We start from the raw sequence: 27,008 nt of genomic DNA on the forward strand, positions 1-27,008 counted from the left end.
GACCACCACGCCGCCGCCGCCCCCATCTTCTGCGACCACCACGCCGTCGACGCCGTCCTGAAGCATGCTGCTCCTCTCCCTAGCCAAGTCGCCCTGGATCTCGCGATGGAGGTGGCCGCCTCGTGGCCATGGAGGGCTCGCCAGCCGCCTCCGGAGTCCCACATCCCCAAGATCGACTGGATTGCAGCCGCCTGGCCGAGGTCGTCGGCCCTCGACGGGCTGGCACTACCTCGCCTGTGCTTGCTCCCGTCCATGCCGCCGTCCTGCTCGGTCCGCGGCATGACCTGCTCGCCGCGCCCGCCCAAACCCCAGGCCACACTTCCTCTTCCACTCCGCGTACTCCTGGTTGCAGCCCCTGCTCGCCACAGGCAGGGATCAGCGGCTCGCCGGCGTGGCGCGTGGCAGCGGAGAGAAGGGGGGCAAGATCGGCGAGGCAGAGTTCTTCCGGAAGGACGGCGTGGTGGGCGACATGGAGGGATACCTCAACTACCTGTCCCTCGAGTATGACTTCGTCTCGGACACCAATCCTGCTTGGTAAGACTTCTTGGCTCTTTCCTCCCTTCTCTCCGTTTAGAAACTGAAAAGGTTGTGATGCAAAAATTCGATTTGTTGCTACCTGTATTCAGACTGATCTGCTATGGGTGCGGTTCCTTGTTGCAGAGTTCTCTATATTCCCTGCAGGTGCCTTCCCCTCAGATTCTGGTTGCAATGACATTTTTTTGTTTAATTGTTCGCATGTTCAATAACACAGGGGAAGGCGGGAGAGGGCGCCATCGGCATCTCTGTCCTCCTCTACTTGGTGGCCGCCATGTACGCAGAAGACCATGAGGTCGCCGGGTCCGTCGCTGGCTGACCGAAGCAGGGTACCCAGACTCTGCCGTCGGTCGCGAGCCTCGCCGTCTACCTTCACCAGCCACCCCGAACGCCGTTTGTCCGGCTGGGCGGGGAAGGAGCGACGATTCGGAGATGTAGCAGAGCGCTTGGCCGCAGCTGCTCTCGGCACGCGACGGCGTGCCCCGCGTCCAGAGGCTCGCCTCGGCGCCCACATCGTCCTCCTACTACTTCTCGGTGCCGCTGACCCGGCGGGAGCCGAGGGAGGTGACGTACATCCAGAGCGTCTGCGCGCAGATGATCCGGCTCTGGTGCTCCATCCCCGCCAGGCGCAGCGCGAAATCTGGAAGAGGTGAGGATGCTCTTCTTAATTTGCTCGGTTATACGTTTCTGTATGCCGCGTGAGTTTCTGATGAGCGTGAGGCAGAGAGAGATATCCAAGTACTGATGAGTTCCTCGTGCGTGCGGGCGGGCGCAGATCACAGCTTTACTGTATGCTATTTTCGTCATGTTGATTCCTTTGATAATAGCTACAATGTTAACAATTTTTGTTAGTTATTTGAACAAAATAGCCAGGGATGCTGTCCAGCTGATGCTTGGTATCCACTCGAAGTTCATCATCCAATGTATTGAGGTTATCTACCTGGACTCTGTAGTGACTTTATATTTTCTATAAAAATATGAATTTCATGCTACGCACTGAATAACTGTACATTCCGACCCTTTCCTCGCCCATGTCGTATGCCGTCAGCAAACATCACAAAACAGAACCTGTTTATGTCATCAAAGTCACACAACTCACTAACTACAATCAAACTGAAGACTTCATTTTCCTTTTACTTTGTTGCACATTTGCATCCAGGTCAAATTTCCCATTTGTATCTGAGAGTAAACCATGCTTGTATACATGAAAAAATGAGCACGCTTTCGACAGTCCTTGGTAGAAAAGATACATACTGATGATTGCCATCTCAAGTTTAGTGTTGTCAACTTCAAGTCCCTGGTCCCTGCTGCTCTGAACTGAGACATATTTGACCCACAGTTGGCTGCACACTAACTGTTGGACAGAATGTTGACATGTTGTGCTTACTTTATATCATGATGTATGATTACTTTATAACATGTTATATGTCTTCGTAAACGGTCCCAAAAAGGCAAAGATAACTTCAGTTTTGTTTGGTGATTGCCAATCCGGCCATAGCACAGCACCACTCCAAGCTCGAGAAGGATTGCATTTTTTGTGTTTTGTGCCATCACATATTGTTCCATCCTCACGTATGTATAACAGTATAAGTGAAGAATTACTAGACCTCTCCTAGGCACATGCTGATCCATTTCATATTCTTCTAAATTTAAGAGTCACCATTTAAATTGCCCTGGATTAAAGCTACGTGCATTGATATTTATTAATTGTTGAAGCTCTATTTTTTTGTTCAATTTTGCCTAGGATCTCTCGATGATGATCAGCAGTATTGCAAGTTCGGCAGAAATAAGTGAATACTGGTCAGTATAATTATATGACGATAATATTGGGGTACAAGATCATTTCCTATTTTTCATGGAGTTAGAGAACAAGATGGTGCGTTGCATGTTGCACATTCAGTATTGCTACATAATTAGCAGGTGATCTTTAGACAAGTGAATGTCTAACTGCCATTGTCAAGTGACAGTGAGAAGAACAACGTTTACAGCCTGTGGAGTATCTTCCAAGTTAGATATACCATCCCGCTAGGTCAAGATTTACTGAAATGGATTATACTTAGAGTTGGGACGTCGCCTTACTTTTAACATTTCAAACAGTTTCCCTTCTCTAGGTATGGGTGTTTCTCAAGCTGTCGCTCGAGTTTCTCATCATGCTCTGCAATTAGATTTTCTACCTCTTCATGATCATTGTCTTGACAAGCGAAGTCCAAGATGGGTAGATTGTCGTACACTCGCTTGGTATCTGGTACTTAATTACTTGCTTACTCTTATTACTCCCTCCGTAAACTAATATAAGAGCGTTTAGATCAGTACTTTAGTAATCGAAACGCTCTTATATTAATTTAAAGAGGGAGTACTTGGCTGCTGAGCTCACAATCAGAAGTTCAGAACCACAACTTGATGAGAACATTCTGAGCTAACCAAATATAGTGCGCTTCTCTTTTTATTCTACATTCTATGGAATACTAATTATAGCATGGGAAGGTATGATCTTGATGGCCTCTATGCTGCTATCACGTCAGGTTAGTTACAACTACATGTATAAACTGTTACTCTTTGCTCTGATTCTCATCTTGCTGAGGATTAAATTCTTGTCAAGTAGTTTCATCAGATAGTTCTTAGTAGTGCATTTTCCCAGTCACAAAATTTTCCTTTATCCCCAAGGATAAGTTAGAGCATAAAAATGAATTCAGGAACTGGGGTGGATATTGTTAGGAAGGGCATATTGTTGTACATCTATGCCTGCCTGCACTATGCACCATTTCATTCACACGGGAAGGTATTGTAACATCCAGAAATAACAAGCTAGCTGAAAAGATATGCAGACTATTGACTTAATGGTTGTGAAACTCAAATATTTGGAGTTGCCCAAAAGGGAAATAGAGGTTCAGAGTTACAGTGGAAGCCACCACCCACTGAAACTGCAATGAGTTGACTGGAAAAAACCACCTTCAATATATAAGAGTCCCTTCTTACACCGCCCCAAAGGGAAATAGAGGTTCAGAGTTACAGTGGAAGCCACCACCCACTGAAACTGCAACGAGTTGACTGGGAAAAACCACCTTCAATATATAAGAGTTCCTTCTTACACCGCCCCAAAGGGAAATAGAGGTTCAGAGTTACAGTGGAAGCCACCACCCACTAAAACTGCAACGAGTTGACTGGGAAAAACCACCTTCAATATATAAGAGTTCCTTCTTACACCTACACTATAAAAAAAATAAGGAGTATGAAAAAGTCACCTTGGATCATAATTCAAGGAATGTATTACTCTTTGCTCCGTTCTATTTAAAATACATATTGTAACAATTAACATGTTAATGTGTGTCTGGTTATGTCTTGCCTTGCTACTTGGGTGCCATCGATGTCTGTTTATTGTCTTCCATGCAAATAAAAGAATCCAAATACATCAGGTCTCTTAATATTTGTACATACTACTGATATTTGTTTCTTTTTTGGCTGAAGCTCTCAAAGGTGTAGCCTTCAAGCTTTACAATATGGGTTGGGATTTCAGAGATGATTTGTGCATTATAATTGTAATTTGGGTAATTTCTTGGTTTCAGGAACATAACTGCAACTCGAGTGACTGAGCACATGCAACACTGCAGGCGTACACCTTGAAACAGACACCTGATGGCCTGGCAAGTTCTACTCCTGAAATCAACGTCTATGGCTTGAGTAAGTGTCAGCGGCATCCCTAGGTCCGACAACAATCATGCAAGAGCAATCTGTGGTGGTAGATTTCTGCATGATGTATCTTGAATAAGGATGTCACAGTTGTATTAATGTTTGTATCCTGCTAATTTTGCAACAGTTTTTGAAATGTAACTTCAAAATTCAAATGACTTCCTTTCATCACCTTATGAATAAGGAAATTGGTGCATCTCTAATTGATATTTCATCTTGAACATTACTACATTTAATAGAATTATGAGTGAATTGTATTTTTGAAAGAACTTGTAACCTGAAGTAGAGAAACTTCTTATTGTATACAGTAGGGCAATAAAGAGCAATTGCCTCTAATGACTTGGTTTTCTCTGTACCTCACATCACACAGGATGATAGGGTCAAGCTTTCCAATTTTCCAGTATGAGCTAGATGTTTGTTTCGTAGTCCTGTTCTGCAAGTTTTTATTTAGGTCCCTCAAATTATGTTAATAAGGTAGACGAGGGTACAGCCAGTATGAGCTAGATGTTTGTTTCGTAGTCCTGTTCTGTAAGTTTTTATTTAGGTCCCTCAAATTATGTTAATAAGGTAGACGAGGGTAGAGGAAGGAATGATGACTCTCTCTCTCTCTCTCTCTCACACACACAGAGACACAATCATGAGCCGCGACATCCAACCAACAGACCCACGTGTGCCGACCAAACTAAGGAGACGCCGGCGCCACTTCCCCAAAGTTAATTTCTCCATCCGAGTGTAATATTTGTCAGACATGCGTTGCACGTGCACGCTTATTAGAGCCATAACTTTGATGATTTCTTATCAGCTTCACAAGTTTGTATATTTGCTGGTTCGTACTTGATATGTGATAAACAGAGCCAAAACAAATTTGGTCATGTTATTGAGGGGTTTGTCTGAACTCCAGTGCAAGGACTTGCTGGTTTTAAAAAAAAAGAAATTTTGGTCTCTTTAATTACAAATTGATTGCAACATCGTGTTAGTCATCCATGGTCTCTAAAAGGATTTGCTAATAACAACAAATAATCAGTACCACCACTAACCCTTTACATGATGCATTGTCAGTATATGTTTCACATCACGTCGCATCCATTCTCTTAGTGTAGTCAGAGTGTTCATCATTTTTTGCAATTGGCCTGAAAGATATCAAACCTCTAATATGTGGTTGTAAGATGTGCTTTGGTTAAACATTTTATTTACCCACCTTCAGGAGAATTGTAAATGGCATTTGATTATTCATGTATACCACCCGTAGGATTTATGGATTGTCAATAGCCCTCATCTGATTCCTTGTGATGTACTTATATCGCTTTCTTTTCAGTCTCCCTTCCATTCGAGCGAGGTGATGAGGGAAAGAACTGGTTGTGGTGAAAGTCAGTTTAGTGCATCAAGGATTGGAGGTTCTGAGATTTGCAAGAGGTGATGGAGGATGTTTAGTTACTTTGGCTCATGATATAGTACTGGAAGATGAGTACAAGCATAAGCTTAGTAAGGTCGATGTTCGGCTCGATCGCCGATGAGGGTAAGGCCTCCGTGGCAGGGTCCATCCACCCGTCCATGGACGGCGCAACTGGCTCCGAATTGAGGGTCGGAGCGGCTGCCAGTGCGATCTCCTGAATACTGTCGGATGGTAGAGCTAAATCATACTCATCATGACCGCGTGACGCACAAGGCAGAGGCTCGAATCCGTCGAAGATCAAGTCTCCGCGGATATTGGCTGTGTAGTTTAAGCTTCCAAACCTGACCTGATGGCCAGGGGCGTAGCTTTCAATCTGCTCCAGATGGCCAAGCGAATTGGCCCGTAGTGCAAAGCCGTCGAATACGAAAATCTGTCCGAGGAGAAAAGTCTCACTCTGGACTGCATCGCTAACGATGATAGAAGGAGCCATCAAGCCTAACGGCGACGACACAGAGGAACTCTCAATGAAAGCATCAATGTCGGTGTCAAAACCGGCGGATCTCGGGTAGGGGGTCCCGAACTGTGCGTCTAGGCGGATGGTAACAGGAAGCAGGAGACACGAAGTTTTACCCAGGTTTGGGCCCTCTTGATGGAGGTAAAACCCTACGTCCTGCTCGATTAATATTGATGATATGGGTAGTACAAGAGTAGATCTACCACGAGATCAGAGAGGCTAAACCCTAGAAGCTAGCCTATGGTATGATTGTATCTTGTCCTACGGACTAAAACCCTCCGGTTTATATAGACACCGGAAAAGGCTAGGGTTACACAAGGTCGGTTACAAAGGAGGAGATATGTATATCCGTATTGCCTAGCTTGCCTTCCACGCCAAGTAGAGTCCCATCCGGACACGAGCCGAAGTCTTCAATCTTGTATCTTTATAGTCCAATAGTCCGGTCAAAGGATATAATCCAGCTATCCGGAGACCCCCTAATCCAGGACTCCCTCACCTCCCTAAATGCCCGGGCGGACAGTCCATACCGTGCCCCGTAAAATAAAAGCGACCCAAGCAGATTCCTTAAAGCCCCCTTATACATCCGAGCTGTCTGGCGTACCTCAAACCCGTCTCATATTTGGGGACGATATGAGGATGACCGGTCATGCCCAGACGTGCCCGCTTTGGCGTGGGGTACATGAGTGAACCCTGCCTGCAACCTCACATTCATGTTTCTCTGCTGCGTATGCCCGCTCCAAGAACCCGAGCTAGCCGCCTCGCCGGCGGCCCATCCCAGTCTATCTCGTCGCGTCTCTGCTCCCGTACCCCGCCACCCCACTGCTCCTCCGTTACCTTGTCGTAAGTCGTTTTTATTCCCACTGGCTGGGCATTGTGACCATGGCCGCTCCCATGGACTGAGCGCTAGCACGCCCGATCTCACTCGCCGCCCATGCCCCCACGTGCTGCAGCGAACACATGGTTGCAAAGTCTCTTCTGCAGAATGTGATCGTGGATGCATTTACAACCTGCTTGAAAAAATCAGGCATGTTCAAAAGACGACCCCCTAATTGCCAACATTAATGTGCATCAGTTTGTGGTTGTCAGGCTAGTCATAGTGGGAGTAACTTAGATAGTAACATAACACACTTCAAGAAAATTTTGCTTATGTGGCATGTCTTTTTTTTGCGGGTTATGTGGCATGTACTCCCTCCGGTCCTTTTTACTCTGCATATTAGATTTGGGTCAAGTCAAATTTTGCAAAGTTTGACCAAATATATATTAAAAAATATCAATATCTACCATACCAAATATATCCCATGAAACTATATTTCGTAATGAATCTAACAAAATTGATTTGGCATCGTAAATGTTAATATTTTTTTTATAAATTTGGTCAAAGTAAAGATGCTTTGACTTGAGATAAAAATTATATGTAGACTAAAAAGGACCGGAGGGAGTAGTTAATAAGGAGAGAAGTGTTTAGAGTAACATAATATGTTACTGTAACATAGCGCTTTTCAAGAAAGGATGAGTCTACAAGCTAATAAATGAGGCCATCTATGACACTAGTATTATATTACTTTGCACTATAAATATGGTAACTTAGATTAGTGTTATATACATGACACTAATATAAGTTACTCCTCACTATAACCAGCCTCAGAGGCCCCAATGTAAAAAATACAAGCTTTTGCAAGATGCCGCCAACCTACTTGGCTGGGGTGTTTGTATTTTTTTTCCAATTGCCTCTTTGCGATCAAGACGAGCCTCCAAAATATCCCAACGAGCACAGATGCTCTAGAAACGAAAATTCTATATCAACGGAGTAATACGGGCGTTTTACAGGATACTATTGCTAACTAATCTCCACCGCCTCCCTGATTTTCAGGAGGTGTGGGCCCCTCATCCCCTTTTCTTCCAATCAGTTTATTCCAGCTAAGCATCCCCGTAATTCTCTGTAAAAAACGTCCGTGCGTGTAGCATTGCTCCTCCGGAAACTCGCCCCTTGCGGTTGGATGGCTATATCGACCTTCGCCAACATCGTTCAAATAATCAAACCCGCCCCGAATAACTAGAACCATTAATTACCATGTTGAATTACCGTCAAATCCACAAAGTTCTTACGGAAACACTCCATGTCACAATTGTAGTTCACAAACACGCAAATATCTCTCCATTACAAAACCACTTAAACATAGGCCATGCATTCATTCACACGATGATAGGGACCAAGCTCGACAGGGAATGTGTTTGGTGTTGGAATTTTGCTAGTAGACCTTTGGCCCAAAGCCCAACTAAAATTTTGAAATTCTCTTGGCCCATTCATGCACACATGTGAGTGCCGTGAGTGAGGCTAAAGTTTAGTCCCACCCCGGAAGTTGAGAGAGAGTTGCACCTCTTTATAAGGTGAGCTCTTCTACCACTTGTATAAGCATGAGAAGAGGAGACCTACACGCGCGCTCCTCCTCCTCGCTCGTCTCGCCACGCCTTGCCTCGTCACGACGCGCCGCGGGTTGCGGGATTGAGCCAAGGACAGAGCTATGCACGTTGTCTATATTTCTGCTGCATGGGAAAATTAATGAGTCATTAATTAATAATCAACGGACGCGTTAATTACCGAACCGTTTTCGATTCTTTTGGATCGTGACGACTCGGACGTGGGGTTTACTCCCTCGACATACCCGGCCCACACTATATAGTCAGGCAGACGTCTACCCTAGCCGTCGCCGCTTCGTATGGTTTCTCACCACCGTTCCAGATCATTGCGCCGCCAAGCAAGTCTTCTCCATCCCTCCTTCCGGCGTGCACCGCGAGAAGGGACAGCAGGCCTCCGGAACCCCGCCTCTCGTGATCCTGTACGGGAGAGGGGCGATCAGGTTTTGGGGAGCGCACTCGCGCGACTGCTAGTAGCGACGACTTCGCGAACGACGACTTCTTCCCTGACCTCGGCAACCTCGTCCTCGACAACATGGGCGACAACGTCAACGTCGGCGGTGCTGCACCCGTTGCACCGTATGTGATTCTATCCTTCCTGTTCGAGATCGTGGTAGAATTCATGCTTCTAGTATGTGCCCTAGATGTGATATGTTCATCTGCTATGCTAGTTCGCATGATTAATTTAATCTCTGCTGTTGTGGTCATGATTTATTTTCTGTTTATTCGGATTAAATCTCATAGTAATTTGCTCATATTTCCAATAATCCAAAAACCTGATTATAGGCAATTTACTCCGAGTGGTTTTGCTGCGCATCTGAAGCCGCCTGCCTTTAAGGGGGCGCAATATAAGAGGCGGCGCACGAGAGCAGTCTACTGGTTTCAGACCATGGGCTGCTATGATGCCACCAAGGGCAAGCCTGAGGGCGATCTTAATCCAGCACAGCTGGAAGCTTTTGAGAAGATCGATACCCTCTTTAAAGGCGCTCTTCTGAGTGTTCTTGATGACTCCATTGTGGATTCGTATATGTTGTTTGACAACGGCAAGGACATGTGGGCTGCGCTCGAGGCCAAGTTTGGTGCCTCGGACGCCGGCAGCGAGTTGTACGTCATGAAGCAATTATATGACTACAAGATGACTGATGAGCGCCCTGTTGTACAGTAGGCTCATGAGATACAGTCGCTCGCAAAAGAACTTGAGTACTTCAAGTGTGTGTTGCCGGACAAATTTGTTGCCGGAGGCATCATTCCAAGCTTCCACCTTCGTGGATCAATTTTGCTACTTCCCTGAAACACAAGAGATAGGAGTTTTCCGTTGCGGATCTCATTGGTACTCTTAATGTTGAAGAGAAGGCGAGAGCAAAGGACACACGTGCTCGAGTTGCTGAGGGAGGTTCTAGTGCCCACATGGTACAGAAGAAGAACTCCCAGCCCAACAAGTTCAAAAACAATAAGAACAAAACTCAGGGCAAAGGCAAGTTTGATACAAAGAATAAGCCATCACATTCTACCAACTTCAAGAAGAATTCTCATAAGAAGGGGAAGGGACTTTGCCATGTCTGCGGTGATCCTAATCACTGGGCTCCGAAGTGTCCTAACCGCTTTGAGGAGCGCGAACATGAGAAGAGCCGCAAGTCCGCTAATGTTGTCATCGATGATACTGATATGAAGGAATCAGGGTACGGTATTTTTTCTACCATCCTTTCAGTATTTCAATCCCCTAATTGGTTAATTGACACCGGTGCCAATGTACATGTTTGTGCTGACGCCTCCATGTTTTCTTCTTACCAGGCAACAAGGACTTCACCCGTGCTGATGGGGAACGGGTCACATGCCATCGTTCGAGGTGTTGGTACGGTTGATCTGAAGTTTACTTCGGGGAAGACTGTGCGTCTGAAGAACGTTCATCATGTGCCGTCCATCAATAAAAATCTCGTTAGGGGTTCCCGTTTATGTCGAGATGGTTTTAAGTTGGTTTTCGAATCCAATAAAGTTGTAATTTCTAAGTGTGGACAATTTGTTGGAAAAGGCTATGAGTGCGGAGGCTTGTTCCGCCTATCTTTGTCAGATATTTGCACTAAAGTTATTAATAATGTTTGCCACAATAATGAGTCTGATATTTGGCATTCACGACTCTGTCATATTAATTTTGGTTGCATGACGCGGTTAGCCAATATGAATTTAATTCCGAAAATCTCTACTGTCAAAGGCTCCAAGTGCCAAGTATGTGTGCAAGCTAAGCAACCTCGCAAGTCCCATAAGACTGCAGAGGCAAGAGACTTGGCGCCACTAGAGCTTATACATTCTGATCTTTGTGAGATGAATGGCGTGTTGACAAAAGGTGGAAAGAGATACTTCATGACGTTGATTGATGACTCCACTAGATATTGTTATGTGTATCTTCTGAAATCAAAAGATGAGGCTTTGACTTTCTTTAAAAACTATAAAGCTGAGGCAGAGAACCAACTTGATCGAAAAATTAAACGGCTTAGGTCCGATCATGATGGAGAGTATTTTTCCAATGAATTTGATCTGTTTTGTGCAGAAAATGGTATAATCCATGAGAGGACGCCTCCCTACTCACCCCAGTCAAATGGGGTAGCCGAAAGAAAGAACCGAACTCTAATTGATATGGTTAACACCATGTTAGACACTTCGGGTCTATCCACGGAATGGTGGGGGGAGGCGTTAATGACTGCGTGTCATGTCCTAAACCGAGTTCCCATAAAGCATAAGACCATGACTCCATTTGAGGAATGGGAAAGGAAAAGGTTGAAACTCTCTTACCTACGTACTTGGGGTTGTTTGGCGAAAGTCAATATACCAATTCCCAAGAAGCGCAAGCTTGGACCAAAAACCGTGGATTGTGTTCTTCTGGGCTATGCTTTTCATAGCATCGGCTATAGATTTTTGATAATAAAATCTGAGGTATCCGACATGCATGTTGGTACGATTATGGAATCAAATGATGCAACTTTCTTTGAGGACATATTTTCCTATGAAGGATATGTCGAGTTCATCAAATCAGGAGATACCTACTCCATCTAGTGAGGAATTCACTGTAATTCCTGAACCCACCATTGCGATAGAACACGTTGAGAATCCTGTTGAGGGTAACAATGGAACTCCTGTGAGGAGTAAGAGACAGAGGACTGCAAAGTCTTTTGGTGATGATTTCATTGTGTACCTCGTGGATGACACACCCAAGACTATTTCAGAAGCCTATGCATCTCCTGATGCTGACTACTGGAAGGAAGCTGTACGTAGCGAGATGGATTCCATCTTAGCTAACGGTACTTGGTAGATCACTGACCGTCCTTATGGGTGCAAACCTGTAGGTTGTAAGTGGGTGTTCAAGAAGAAGCTTAGACCTGATGGTACGATTGAAAAGTACAAGGCACGGCTTGTGGCCAAGGGTTATACCCAGAAAGAAGGTGAAGACTTCTTTGATACTTACTCACCCGTGGCTAGACTGACCACAATTCGGGTGCTACTATCACTGGCTGCCTCACATGGTCTTCTCGTTCATCAAATGGACGTTAAGATGACTTTCCTCAATGGAGAGTTGAAGGAGGAAATTTACATGGATCAGCCAGATGGTTTTGTAGTACCTGGTCAGGAAGGAAAAGTGTGCAAGTTATTAAAGTCTTTATATGGCCTTAAACAAGCTCCTAAGGAGTGGCATGAGAAATTCGAAAGAACATTAACTGCTGCCGGCTTTGTAGTAAATGATGGTAACAAGTGCGTGTACTATCGCTATGGTGGGGGCGAAGGAGTTATTCTTTGTCTGTATGTCGACGACATATTGATCTTTGGAACCAAACTTGATTTAATCAAGGAGGTTAAGGATTTCTTATCTCGCTGTTTTGAGATGAAGGATCTAGGAGTAGCTGATGTTATCTTAAACATCAAGCTGTTGAGAGATGAGAATGGTGGGATCACACTGCTTCAGTCTCATTATGTGGAAAAGGTCTTGAGTCATTTTGGGTATAGCGACTGCATGCCTTCTCCAACTCCATATGATGCTAGTGTGTTGCTTCGAAAGAATCGACGGATTTCTAGAGATCAACTGAGGTATTCTCGGATTATTGGCTCGCTTATGTATTTAGCGAGTGCCACGAGGCCTGACATCTCTTTTGCTGTGAGAAAGCTGAGTCGGTTTGTGTCAAAACCGGGAGATGATCATTGGCATGCGCTTGAGAGAGTTATGCGCTATTTGAAAGGCACCATGAGCTATGGGATTCACTACACCGGGTATCCAAGGGTACTGGAGGGTTATAGTGACTCAAACTGGATATCTGATGCTGATGAGATTAAGGCCACAAGTGGTTATGTTTTTACACTTGGTGGTGGCGCTGTTTCCTGGAAGTCTTGCAAGCAGACCATCTTAACGAGGCCAACTATGGAAGCAGAACTCACAGCATTAGACACTGCCACTGTTGAAGCAGAGTGGCTTCGTGAACTCTTGATGGACTTGCCTATGGTTGAAAAACCAATACCCCCTATCCTGATGAACTATGATAATCAAACTGTGATCGTCAAGATAAACAGTTCTAAGGACAATATGAAGTCCTCAAGGCATGTGAAGAGGAGACTAAAATCTGTCAGAAAATTGAGGAACTCCGGAGTTATTACGTTGGATTATATCCAAACGTCGAAAAACTTGGCAGATCCCTTCACAAAGGGTCTATCATGTAATGTGATAGATAATGCATCGATGGAGATGGGTTTGAGACCCACCGCATGAGTTGTCCATAGTGGTAACCCACTCTATGTGATCGGAGATCCCGTGAAGTAGAAGTGGGAGACAAGCTGTTGGTCAGCTGGGAGGAGAGTATCCCTATATTAATTATCCCACTCCGTGAAGATGCAATACTCTCCTGATCTGCATGGCAGGTTGATACTTATCTTAATGTGTTCCAAGTGGCTTATTCGGGTAAGCAGAGATGTTGTCCTGCAGAACATCTTCTGAGGAACACACCTATATGAATTTGACTGTTAATGTCGCAGTCTGTGAGAATTGGGTGTTCTCTAATAAATTCATGAAAGGCCCTGGAGTATGATGTATACGCTCCACCCGCGGGGAAGCCTTGCGGCAGCCCAGTATTGGTCAAGAATTTGTGTGAAACTAGTTTCACAGAAAACTTGTAGTTCAAGGCATAGTCCACTATTCAAGTTGTGATCTAGTGTAGCATAAATTTCTAAGTGGAAGTTCAACTTCACAGTCTCCACTAAGCACCGATATATAAAACAATGTTTTGGAACTAAATGATGAGATGTGTCAATGAGACTTTGTGGGGGATTGTTGGAATTTTGCTAGTAGGCCTTTGGCCCAAAGCCCAACTAAAATTCTGAAATTCTCTTGGCCCATTCATGCACAGATGTGAGTGGAGTGAGTGAGGATAAAGTTTAGTCCCACCCCGGAAGTTGAGAGAGAGTTGCACCTCTTTATAAGGTGAGCTCTTCTATCACTTGTATGAGCATGAGAAGAGGAGACCTACACGCGCGCTCCTCCTCCTCGCTCGCCTCGCCATGCCACGCCGCGCCGCGCCGCGCCGCGCCGCGCCGCGGGTTGCGGGATTGAGCCGAGCCGAGGACAGAGCTATGCACTTGTCTATATTTTTGCTGCATGGGAAAATTAATGAGTCATTAATTAATAATTAACGGACGCGTTAATTACTGAACCGTTTCCGATTCTTTTGGATCGTGACGACTCGGACGTGGGGTTTACTCCGACGACCTACCCGACCCGCAATATATAGTCAGCCAGACGTCTACCCTAGCCGCCGCCGCTTCGTATGGTTTCTCACCACCGTTCCAGATCATTGCGCCGCCAAGCAAGTCTTCTCCATCCCTCCTTCTGGCGTGCACCGCGAGAAGGGACATCAGGCCTCCGGAACCCCGCCTCTCGTGATCCTGTACGGGAGAGGGGCAATCAGGTTTTTGGGGAGCGCACTCGCGCGATTGCTGGCAGTGACGACTTCGCGAACGACGACTTCTTCCCTGACCTCGGCAACCTCGTCCTCGACGACATGGGCAACAACGTCAACGCCGGCGGTGCTGCACCCGCTGCATTGTATGTGATTCTATCATTCCTGTTCGAGATCGTGGTAGAATTCATGCTTCTAGTATGTGCCCTAGATGTGATATGTTCATCTGCTATGCTAGTTCGCATGATTAGTTTAATCTCTACTACTGTGGTCATGATTTATCTTCTGTTTATTTGGATTAAATGTCGTAGTAATTTGCTCATATTTCCAACATTTGGTCCTGAGTGACTCGTTCCGCTTTCAGACCGGAAAGACACACTTTTTATTTTGTAACAACAGATCATCACTCCAGGATGCCCCCGTACATGTGGTTGGGGTAGTCACCATGGTTTCTTTCCAGGTGAGTATTTCATAAGCCATCTACTTCCGTAGATAGTAAATCAGACTTTGAAGCAAGGCACATATCCATTAGAATGTGAACTATCCTATGCGAAACCTATAGTCAATTGTCATTCGTACACAAACTCACAGGAGTGAGGAGTTAATGGAGTCTTGAGCATGACACCATCAAACTCTTGCATCTAAGTGCAAGACGTAGAACCCACTGTAATCCCGGCGTAAGTTTTTTATTCGCAAATTAATTTGCGTGAGAAGCACTCAAATTCATTTGTCCTTGAATACTACTCCCGCCTTACCTGCTCCAGCTCATATGCATCCCAAGTTGTACTTGTAAGGGCATATCATAAATTTTCTCCCACGTCTGTCCGTGGACAAGGGGTCAGTCCACAGACACAAACACAAGAGGACGTCATTCAACCGTAGCATGTATATATCTGTCAGCAAATTCAAATTCAAATCTACGTTGATTCACACAACACGTCAGATCACATCCGCGCCGGATCGCATCCCCGATCATAACCAGATGTAAGCAAATATGCTTAGTTTTTACATGCCTGGATCCAAAAGAACATCAATCTGACAGTCCATGCATTTCTTCCCCGCCGGACCGGCCATCCCAGCAAGCTGCTTCCTGATCAAGGAGGTGTCGTCGTTGTCGCGTAGGCAGCCTCCGGTTCGGCGTCCGCCTCCGCCTCCACTGTGTCCTCATCTTCTGCCGCCGTCAACTCATCTTTCTGCTGCTCCAACATCTGGTAGCGGACGGATTGCATGATAATTCTAGCACCGGCATCCAAAGAGTCGATATTCAAGATCAACATCTTGGCATCCTCCCCATTGGCGGCAATCTTCACCCTCTTTTCCTCGAGCACAACCTTCTTGTCTTCGAGCGCTGCCTTCCTCTATTCGATCATGGTCCTCCTCTCTTCGAGCTTGATCTTCTTCTACGTCGCCTTCATCAACTGCTTGAACCTTTCTGCCTTCCTCTCCTCCTGGATGTCCGAGCTGTTGGGGAACGCGGTATTTCAAAAAAATTCCTACGATCATGCAAGATCTATCTAGGAGATGCATAGCAACGAGAGGGGAGAGTGTGTCCACGTACCCTCGTAGACCGAAAGCGGAAGCGTTAAGTAACGCGCTTGATGTAATCGAACGTCTTCGCGATCCAACCGATCAAGTACCGAACACATGGCACCTCCGTGATCTGCACACGTTCAGCTCAGTGACGTCCCTCGTACTCTTGATCCAACTGAGGCCGAGGGGGAGTTTTTTCAGCACGACACCGTGTTGACGGTGATGATGAAGTTACCGACGCAGGGCTTCGCCTAAGCACTACGACAATATGACCGAGGCGGAAATCTGTGGAGGGGGGCACCGCACACGGCTAAGGTATCAACTTGTGTGTCTATGGGGTGCCCCCTCCCCTGTATATAAAGTTGGGGAGGAGGAGGAGGGCCGACCTCAAGGGGGGCGCCCAAAGCGGGGATTCCTACTCCTAGTAGGAGTAGATTTCCCCCTTTCCTAGTCCATGTAGGAGAAGAAGGAAGGAGACGAGAGGGAGAAGGAAAGAGGGGGGCGCCACCCCCTCCCTAGTCCAATTCGGACCAGCCCATGGGGGGGGGGGTGCGCGGCCTCCCCTTGTGCCCCTTCTCTCCTTTCCACTAAGGCCCAGTACTTCCCCCGGCGAATTCCCGTAACTCTCCGATACTCCGAAAAATACCCGAATCACTCGGAACCTTTCCGATGTCCGAATATAGCCTTCCAATATATCGATATTTACGTCTCGACCATTTCAAGACTCCTCGTCATGTCTGTGATCTCATCCGGGACTCTGAACAACCTTTGATACATCAAATCACATAACTCATAATACAAATCGTCATCGAACGTTAAGCGTGCGGACCCTACGGGTTCGAGAACTATGTAGACATGACCGAGACACATCTCCGGTCAATAACCAATAGCGGAACCTAGATGATCATATTGGCTCCTACATATTTTACGAAGATCTTTATCGGTCAAACCGCATAACAACATACGTTGTTCCCTTTGTCATCTGTATGTTACTTGCCTGAGATTCGATCGTCGGTATCATCAAACCTAGTTCAATATCATTACCGGCAAGTCTCTTTACTCATTCCGTAATGCATCATCGTGCAACTAACTCATTAGTCACATTGCTTGCAAGGCTTATAGTGTTGGGGAACGCAGTAATTTCAAAAAAAATTCCTACGCACACGCAAGATCCATCTAGGTGATGCATAGCAATGAGAGGGGAGAGTGTTGTCCACGTACCCTCGTAGACCAAAAGCGGAAGCGTTATGACAACGCGTATGATGTAGTTGTACATCTTCACGATCCGACGGATCCTAGCACCGAAGGTACGACATGTCCGCGATCTGCACACGTTCAGCTCGGTGACGTCCCACGAACTCTAAATCCAGCTGAGGTCGAGGGAGAGTTTTCTCAGTACGACGGTGTGATGACGGTGATGATGAAGTTACCGACGCAGGGCTTCGCCTAAGCACTACAATGATATAACTGAGGTGGAAATCTGTGGAGGGGGGCACCACACACGGCTAAACAATAAACTTGTGTGTCTATGAGGTGCCCCCCTCCCCCGTATATAAAGGAGTGGAGGAGGGGGAGGGCCGGCCTCCTATGGCGCGCTCCAAGGGGGGATTCCTACTCCTACTAGGAGTAGGTTTCCCCCCTTTCCTAGTCCAACTAGGAGGGGAAAGGAAGGGGAAAGAGGGGAGAAGGAAGGAGGGGGGCGCCGCCCCCTCCTAGTCCAATTCGGACCAGCCCATGGGGGGGCACGGCCACCCCTTGAGGCCCTTCTCTCCTTTCCCGTATGGCCCATTAAGGCCCACTACATCCCCCGGAGAATTCCCGTAACTCTCCGGTACTCCCGAAAATACCCGAATCACTCGGAACCTTTCCGATGTCCGAATATAGCCTTCCAATATAACGATCTTTATTTCTCGACCATTTCGAGACTCCTCGTCATGTCTGTGATCTCATCCGGGACTCCGAGAAACCTTCGGTACATCAAATCACATAACTCATAATACAAATCATCATCGAACGTTAAGCGTGTGGACCCTACGGGTTCGAGAACTATGTAGACATGACCGAGACACATCTCCGGTCAATAACCAATAGCGGAACCTGGATGCTCATATTGGCTCCTACATATTCTACGAAGATCTTTATCGGTCACACCGCATAACAACATACGCCGTTCCCTTTGTCATCGGTATGTTACTTGCCCGAGATTCAATCGTTGGTATCACCATACCTAGGTCAATCTCGTTACCGGCAAGTCTCTTTACTCGTTCCGTAGTGCATCATCCCGCAACTAACTCATTAGTCACATTGCTTGCAAGGCTTATAGTGATGTGCATTACCGAGAGGGCCCAGAGATACCTCTCCGACAATCGGAGTGACAAATCCTAATCTTCATCTATGCCAACTCAACAAACACCATCAGAGACACCTGTAGAGCATCTTTATAATCACCCAGTTACGTTGTGACGTTTGATAGCACACTAAGTGTTCCTTCGGTATTCGGTAGTTGCATAATCTCATAGTCATAGGAACATGTATAAGTCATGAAGAAAGCAATAACAATAAACTAAACGATCATAGTGCTAAGCTAACAGATGGGTCTTGTCCATCACATCATTCTATAATGATGTGATCCCATTCATCAAATAACAACACATGTCTATGGCTAGGAAACTTAACCATCTTTGATTAACGAGCTAGTATAGTAGAGGCATACTTGGGACACTCTGTTTGTCTATGTATTCACACATGTACTAAGTTTTCGGTTAATACAATTCTAGCACGAATAATAAACATTTATCATGATATAAGGAAATATAAATAATAACTTTATCATTGCCTCTAGGGCATATTTCCTTTAGTCTCCCACTTGCACTGGAGTCAATAATCTAGTTCACATCGCCATGTGATTTAACACAAATAGTTCACATCTTTATGTGATTAGTTCACATCTCCATGTGACTAATACCCAAAGGGTTTACTAGAGTCAATAATCTAGTTCACATCGCTATGTGATTAACACCCAAAGAGTGATCATGTTTTGCATGTGAGAGAAGTTTAGTCAACGGGTCTGCCACATTCAGAGCCGTTATGTATTTTGCAAATTTTCTATGTCTACAATGCTCTGCACGGAGCTACTCTAGCTAATCGCTCCCGCGTTGAATATGTATCTATATCGAGAATTAGAGTCATCCAGATCGGTGTCAAAGCTTGCATCGACGTAACTCTTTACGACGAACTCTTTGTCACCTCCATAACCGAGAAACATTTCCTTATTCCACTAAGGATAATTTTGACCGCTGTCCAGTGATCCACTCCTGGATCAATATCGTACCCCCTTGCCAAACTCTTGGTGAGGTACACAATAGGTCTGGTACATAGCATAGCGTACTTTATAGAACCTATGGCCGAGGCATAGGGAATGACTTTTCATTCTCTTTCTATTTTCTACCGTGGTCGGGTTTTGAGTCTTTACTCAACTTCACACCTTGCAACACAGGCAAGAAGTCCTTCTTTGACTGTTCCATTTTGAACTCCTTCAAAATCTTGTCAAGGTATGTACTCATTGAAAAATATATCAAGCGTCTTGATCTATCTCTACAGATCTTGATGCTCAATATGTAAGTAGCTTCACCGAGGTCTTTCTTTCAAAAACTCCTTTCAAGCACTCCTTTATGCTTTCCAGAAAATTCTACATCATTTCCGATCAACAATATGTCATTCACATATACTTATCAGAAAGGTTGTAGTGCTCCCACTCACTTTCTTGTAAATACAGGCTTCACCGCAAGTCTGTATAAAACTATATGCTTTGATCAACTCATCAAAGTGTATATTCCAACTCCGAGATGTTTGCACCAGTCCATAGATGGATTGCTGGAGCTTGCACACTTTGTTAGCACCTTTAGGATTGACAAAACTTTCTTGTTGTATCATATACAACTCTTCTTTAAGAAATCCACTAAGGAATGCGGTTTTGACATCCATTTGCCAGATTTCATAAAATGTGGCAATTGCTAACTTGATTCAGACAGACTTAAGCATCGCTACGATTGAGAAAATTTCATCGTAGTCAACATCTTGAACTTGTCGAAAACCCTTTTTGCGACAATTCGAGCTTTGTAGATAGTAACACTACTATCAGCGTCCGTCTTCCTCTTGAAGATCCATTTATTCTCAATGGCTTGCTGATCAACGGGCAAGTCCACCAAAGTCCACACTTTGTTCTCATACATGGATTTTATCTCAGATTTCATGGCTTCAAGTCATTTTGCAGAATCTGGGCTCATCATCGCCTCCTCATAGTTCGTAGGTTCGTCATGGTCAAGTAACATGACCTCCAGAATAGGATTACCGTAGCACTCTAGTGCGGATCTTACTCTGTTTGACCTATGAGGTTCGGTAGTAACTTGATCAAAAGCTTTCATGATCATCATCATTAGCTTCCGAACTAATTGGTGTAGAAATCACTGGAACTGATTTTTGTGATGAACTACTTTCCAATAAGGGAGCAGGTACAATTACCTCATCAAGTTCTACTTTCCTCCCACTCACTTCTTTCGAGAGAAACTCCTTATCTAGAAAGGATCCACTCTCAGCAACAAAGATCTTGCCTTCAGATCCGTGATAGAAGGTGTACCCCATAGTTTCTTTTGGGTATCCTATGAAGACGAACTTCTCCGATTTGGGTTTGAGCTTATCAGGTTGAAACTTTTTCACATAAGCATCGCAACCCCAAATTTTAAGAAATGATAACTTAGGTTTCTTGCTAAACCACAGTTCATATGGTGTCGTCTCAACGGATTTTTAGACGGTGCCCTATTTAACATGAATGTAGCTGTGTCTAATGCATAACCCCAAAACGATAGTGGTAATTTGGTAAGAGACATCATAGATTGCACCATATCTAATAAAGTACGGTTATGACGTTCAGATACACCATTACGCTGTGGTGTTCCAGGTGGCGTGAGTTGCGAAAATATTCTGCATTGTTTCAAATGAAGACCAAACTCATAACTCAAATATTTGTTTCCATGATCAGATCGTAGAAACTTTATTTTCTTGTTACGATGATTTTCCACTACACTCTGAAATTCTTTGAACTTTTCAAATGTTCCAGACTTATGTCTCATCAAGTAGATATACCCATATCTGCTCAAATCATCTGTGAAGGTCGAAAAATAATGATACCCGCCGCGAGCCTCAACACTCATTGGACCGCACACATCAGTATGTATTATTTCCAACAAGTCTGTTGCTCGCTCCATTGTTCCGTAGAACGGAGTCTTGCTCATCTTGCCCGTGAGGCATGGTTCGCAAGCATCAAGTGATTCATAATCAAGTGATGCCAAAAGTCCATCAATATGGAGTTTCTTCACGCGCTTTATACCAATATGACCTAAACGGCAATGCCACATATAAGTTGCAGTATCATTATTAACTTTGCATCTTTTGGCTTCAATATTATGAATATGTGTATCACGACGATCGAGATTTAATAAACCATTTATATTGAGTGTATGACCATAGAAGGTTTTATTCATGTAAATAGAACAACAATTATTCTTTGACTTAAATGAATAACTGTATTGCAATAAACATGACCCAGTCATATTTATGCTCAACACAAACACCATATAACATTTATTTTAGGTTCAACACTAATCCCGAAGGTAAAGGGAGTATGCGATGGTGATCTTATCAACCTTGGAATCACTTCCAACTCACGTCATCACCTCACCCTTAACTAGTCTCTGTTTATTTTGCAACTCCTGTTTCGAGTTACTACTCTTAGCAACTGAACCAGTATCAAATACTGAGGGGTTGCTATAAACACTAGTAAAGTACACATCAATAACATGTATATCAAATATACCTTTGTTCACTTTGCCATCCTTCTTATCCTCCAAGTATCTAGGGCAGTTCCACTTCTAGTGACCATTTCCTTTGTAGTAGAAGCACTCAATTTCAGGCTTGGGTCTAGCTTTGGGCTTCTTCATGGGAGTGGCAATGTTCTTGCCATTCTTCTTGAAGTTCCCTTTCTTTCCCTTGCGCTTTTACTTGAAACTAGTGGTATTGTCAACCATCAACTTTTAATGCTTTTTTTGATTTCTACCTTCGTCGATTTTAGCTTCACGAAGAGATCGGGAATCGTTTTCATCATCCCTTGCATATTATATTTCATCATGAAGTTCCAGTAACTTGGTGATGGTGACTAGAGAACTTTGTCAATCACTATTTTATTTGGAAGATTAACTCCCACTTGATTCAAGCGATTGTAGTACTCAGACAATCTGAGCACATGCTCACTGGTTGAGCTATTCTCCTCCATCTTGTAGGCAAAGTACTGCCAGAGGTCTCATACCTCTCGACACAGGCATGAGTCTAAAATACTAATTTCAACTCTTGAAACATCTTATATCCTCCGTAGTGCTCAAAATGTTTTTGAAGTCCCGGTTCTAAGCCGTAAAGCATGGCGCACTAAACTATCAAGTAGTCATCATATCGAGCTTGCCAAACATTCATAACGTCTGCATCTGCTCCTGCAATAGGTCCGTCACCTAGCGGTGCATCAAGGACATAATTCTTATGTGCAGCAATGAGGATAATCCTCAGATCACGGAGCTAGTCCGCATCATTGCTACTAACATCTTCCAACATAGTTTTCTCTAGGAACATATCATAAATAACACGAGGAAGCTATACGCGAGCAATTGATCTACAACATAGATATGCAAATACTATCAGGACTAAGTTCATGATAAATTTAAGTTCAATTAATCATATTACTTAAGACCTCCCACTTAGATAGACATCCCTTTAATCATCTAAGTGATCACTGTCGTGGTTCTAAGACTGACAGTAGAATGGGAGGTAGGTATGAGGAGGCAAGATCCCAGCTATGGTGAAGTTGTACACACAAGATTTACGAGTTCAGGCCCTTCACGGTGGAAGTAAAAGCCCTACGTCTCGGTGCCCGGAGGCGGTCGACTAGATTATGTGAGTGTGGTATTACAGGGGTGCGAACCCTTGTCCCTAAGGAGGGGGTGGCTTATATAGAGTTCGCCGGACCCCTCCCGCCCTCAGTTACACATGGTTTAAGGTACATAAAGACGGGGCGTTTCTGGTAACGCCAGCAATAAAGTGACATAAATGACCATTAAGTCTACAGAGTAAACATTCGACCATTGCTATACAAAGTGGCTTTAGGTCTTCTAATCGTCGAGTGATCATTGTTATGGTCGAGTGACACTGAGTCTTCCGAGTGGAACATTTCTGGTCGAGTGGATGATGGTATCCCTTGAATACTTCTGGATTTAGGGTGATGTCCTAGTGGAGGGTGTCTAGGTCAGGCCTATGACCCTACCCTACGTACATAGCTTCATCATTAGCCCCCGAATGGTTCAGGGTTTGAGTGGAGAAGGAGTTGAAAATACCTCCGACTCAATTCTTGCGCTTCGGAAGCGTCTTACTGAGATCAAATGACCAATCATGATGACTTCAACTTATTTTTCAGTCGCCTTGATCCATTCTTAGTTTGTCGAGTGAACTTTTGTTGAAAAGCTTTGAGTGTTGATATGGAAAAAATCTTCCGTCCGATAGGTTGCTCTGCTACTTGCGGATCCTGCGGGATTCGAATTTCGGGAAGCGCGCGGGGAGGAGGAGGCCGCAGTAATCAAAGAAGATTAGGTAGGGGCACCTCGATTCCCACACCACCTTTTTCGCCATGTACTGCGCGCATGACTGTTGTGGGGTTTGACGGGATTACTTGGACCCACAAGTCAGCCACTCGGGAGAAGACCTCATATAAGGCGACGTGGCTGGGGATTTATGCACAGTGCGCCCCATTCTCTCCCTTTCTCCTTTGTTTCTCCACCGCATCCACCTTTGCTCTTGGCGTTGCCGGCCCGCTCGAGCTCCGTTTGCTGCAATGGGGAAGGAGAAGATGGCGGCCTTGGAGTGCGCGAAGAAGGCGACGGCGAAGGCGAAGGGGAAGAAGACCAGCCGGGGCGGATCCTTGTCGAGATCCGGCCTGCCGCGCGGCTCGATCCAGGGAGATTGGATTCGGTCGATGATCCGGCAAGACGACATCGATGATCTGGTCGAGGGGGGACTGATTCCCCACAAGTTAGCGCGGCTCCCAGAGGATGAGACCGAGCCGCGGCCGCAGGAGGGTGAGTGTGTGCTCCTCGCCACCCATGTCGACCGTGGTTTTTCTTTGCCTCCCACCCTTTCTTTCCGAGGTTTCTTGAACTTCTTTGGGGCACAACTTCATCATTTTCCCCCAATACTATCGTGTACCTCGCTGCATTCGTGTCCATGTGTGAGAATTTCCTGGGTTGCCGACCACACTAGGGCCTCTTCAAATACATTTTCACCTGTCGTTCTCAGTCGGTCAAAAAGGCCAATCCAAGTGATGAGAGGACACATGTGATCCAGATGTGTGGGGGTGTTGGGATCCAAATGAGAGGTAAAAGTACTTTCCCAGCCATGATTCTTCTCGAGTCAGTCAGAGGGTGGCAGTCGACCTGGTTCTACTACAAAGACCAGCCGACTCCAGGCCAGTCGACTGGACTTCCCCCCTTTTCCATGGCTCGAGTCGAGAAGCCCTCTGCCTTGAAAGTGACTCCGGAGGAGAAAGCGGAGGTGACGGTGCTGGTCGAGCGAGTGGTCCAGCTTGTTCGTGATGGCGTGACTGGCATGGATCTGCTGGAAGTCTTCCTCAGACAACGCATTCAGCCACTTCAAGCTCGCGACCATCCGATGTGGATGTATTCGGGCCTCAAAGATACCACTCGGATCCACCCATAAGAAGTCGACGAGGATACGGTGGAGCAGTGGTTGAGGGGCATCACTGGCAACAAAGATAACCCAGGGGGTCCAGGAGAATCCCTCCACTCGACAACTCATATGAACCAGACAAGGTCCAATTCTATCTTCCGAGTGTTTTTTGATCTATCATGTACTTGCTTTTTGCCAATTGACTGACATTTGTTCCACTTGTTGTCTTTCAGGCTCTCATTGAGATGTACTCGATGCCCAACGAAGAGCAGGAGCAGGACCCGGAAGGGGGGTGAGCGGAGATGGAAGCATGGATTGGCAATCTGATGGAGGGGAAGAGGAGGAGGAAAGCGAGGAATCGAGCAGCGGTGAGGAAGTCGAGTCACTGCCTCACACTGAAAAGCGTTCCAAACATAAGCACGACCCGGCGAGTGTCTGTGGAGAAATAGTTAGATCGACCGGACAAACTTCCAGGCGCACTTGGACCTCTTCCCCTGTGTTGACTGAGAAGGCCCCGAAGCAGCAAAAGATTACAGAACCAAAGCCTCGGAAGGCCCTGCCCAAGATCAAGGTCGATGTCCCCGTCACTTCTGCGTAAGTGTCTTGTCTCCACTTTTCGATCGAGGATTTATGTTGTCGACTCTCTTTCTCATTTGTCCGAGTGAATCTTGAAACTTGTAGAGCTGTCACTTCTAGGATTTCTGCTTACAGGGATGATGATTAAGACGTAGAAAACACAATCACTTCTAACCCGGTTATGATTTTTGCAAACTTTCCTTTGCTTTCTCAACCATTTTGTTGACCGACTGAATTCCGACAACTAACTCTTTTTGCAGCTCCTCCCCATGTCATTGATATTCCGGATGACGACGAGGACGTGCCGCTGAGGTCCAGGAGGAGTAAGAAGGCATCAACTGGCAAGATGTCCCAATCGGTGCCGGTGGCAGAACCAGTGACTCAACAGCCTGAAGATGTGACTTGGGCTTCTGTTACTTTCGCTACTCCAGTATCAAGTGAACGCCCCGCATCGTCGACTGCACCAGTGTTTGCTTCAACTATCCAGCCTCATGCCTCGGAACTTCAAGCTGCCGTGACTACACCGCCAACCCCATTCTTCACTACTCATCACGTTCCAGAAAGCCAGGCCGCCGCCGCCGCAGAAGCCATTCGCCAAGCTGGCATAATGATGGAGCAAGTGAAAGTGGTGCATGAAAACAGTCAGGTTGCTTATGACGCCCATGCGGCCCTTCGAGCCAATGTCCAGGTATGTTGGCTTCCGACTGAACTCTTATCTTGTTGCTTGTTCTGTTAGGATATGCTACCTGAAAACTTTTCTTCGTGCATCCTCCTGTTATTCTGCACTTCGCATCTGCACACCCAGTGGGTGTTTGAATTTATGTCGAGTAACTTTCCTAGTTGTGTCGACTAGGTTGTGTAGGTTGTAGTTATGGTTTAGTGGGGGTATGCGTAGTGCACCCACTGGGTGTAGTCCCCGTGATCATCGTCAAATGTGTGATTCGGCGGAGGTCTTGAGAAGAAATGTCTTTATTGTTTCACTCTTCCACTCGGTCCTGGTGGATTATGTCGAGTGGAATCCGAACCAGTGGGGGCACACTAAGTGCACCCACTGGGTGTAGTCCCCGAGACCGCAGTCGACTGCTGGCAGTCAGTTGGGGTCTGAGTATGTCTTTTTTTCTCTCTACTCAGTCTGGGCAGGCCATGTCGAGTGGAAACCAATGGGGGCACGATAAGTGCACCCACTGGGTGTAGTCCCCGAGACTACTGTAGAATGTTTGATTCTGCGGTAGTCTTAGAGTTCTATTCACTCGGAAGCGGATGATCTTTGATCTTGTCCATTGATGTATCTTTTGCTGACTGTAGAAATCCTGTGAGCTTATCTCCAAGTTCGCCGAATTTGAGGAAAAGCAAAGGCAACTCAACCTTGATTTGGAGCTGGCCAATCAAAACTTAAAAGAGGCTCGAAATGAAGTAGCTGGTATGGAAGGTAACGACCTGTCAACTGTTTATCTTGACCATCTCTCGAATTATCTCTTCGTTCATTTCCTTGACCCGAATGCACATTCTTTAGAGAAAATGAAGCAAGCCTTGGCGCAAAAGGATCTTGACCTTGCAGCTGCGCAGAAGGAGGCTAAGGAAAAGACCGCACTTGCTGACAAGAAGCTGGCTTCAGTCGGAGCACTGGAGGAAGACAACGCCAAACTAAAGG

At 45.6% G+C, this 27,008-nt stretch overlaps 1 long non-coding RNA gene across 3 annotated transcripts; it reads left to right on the top strand.

Annotated features, from left to right (window-relative positions):
* The first annotated feature begins 6 nt into the window (after positions 1-6).
* LOC123103611 (uncharacterized) lies at positions 7-5,116 on the top strand. Of its 3 annotated transcripts, none has more exons than XR_006449872.1 (3): positions 7-534; positions 752-4,212; positions 4,849-5,116. It is a non-coding gene; the product is annotated as an uncharacterized lncRNA (long non-coding RNA). The 3 variants fall into 3 exon arrangements; XR_006449871.1 differs by lacking the exon at positions 4,849-5,116 and having other exon boundaries at positions 752-1,465; positions 2,279-4,419; XR_006449870.1 differs by lacking the exon at positions 4,849-5,116 and having other exon boundaries at positions 752-4,419.
* The last annotated feature ends 21,892 nt before the right edge of the window (positions 5,117-27,008 follow it).

The sequence above is a fragment of the Triticum aestivum genome, chromosome 5A (assembly GCF_018294505.1).
Source record: "Triticum aestivum cultivar Chinese Spring chromosome 5A, IWGSC CS RefSeq v2.1, whole genome shotgun sequence".
Classification (NCBI taxonomy): Eukaryota; Viridiplantae; Streptophyta; class Magnoliopsida; order Poales; family Poaceae; genus Triticum; species Triticum aestivum.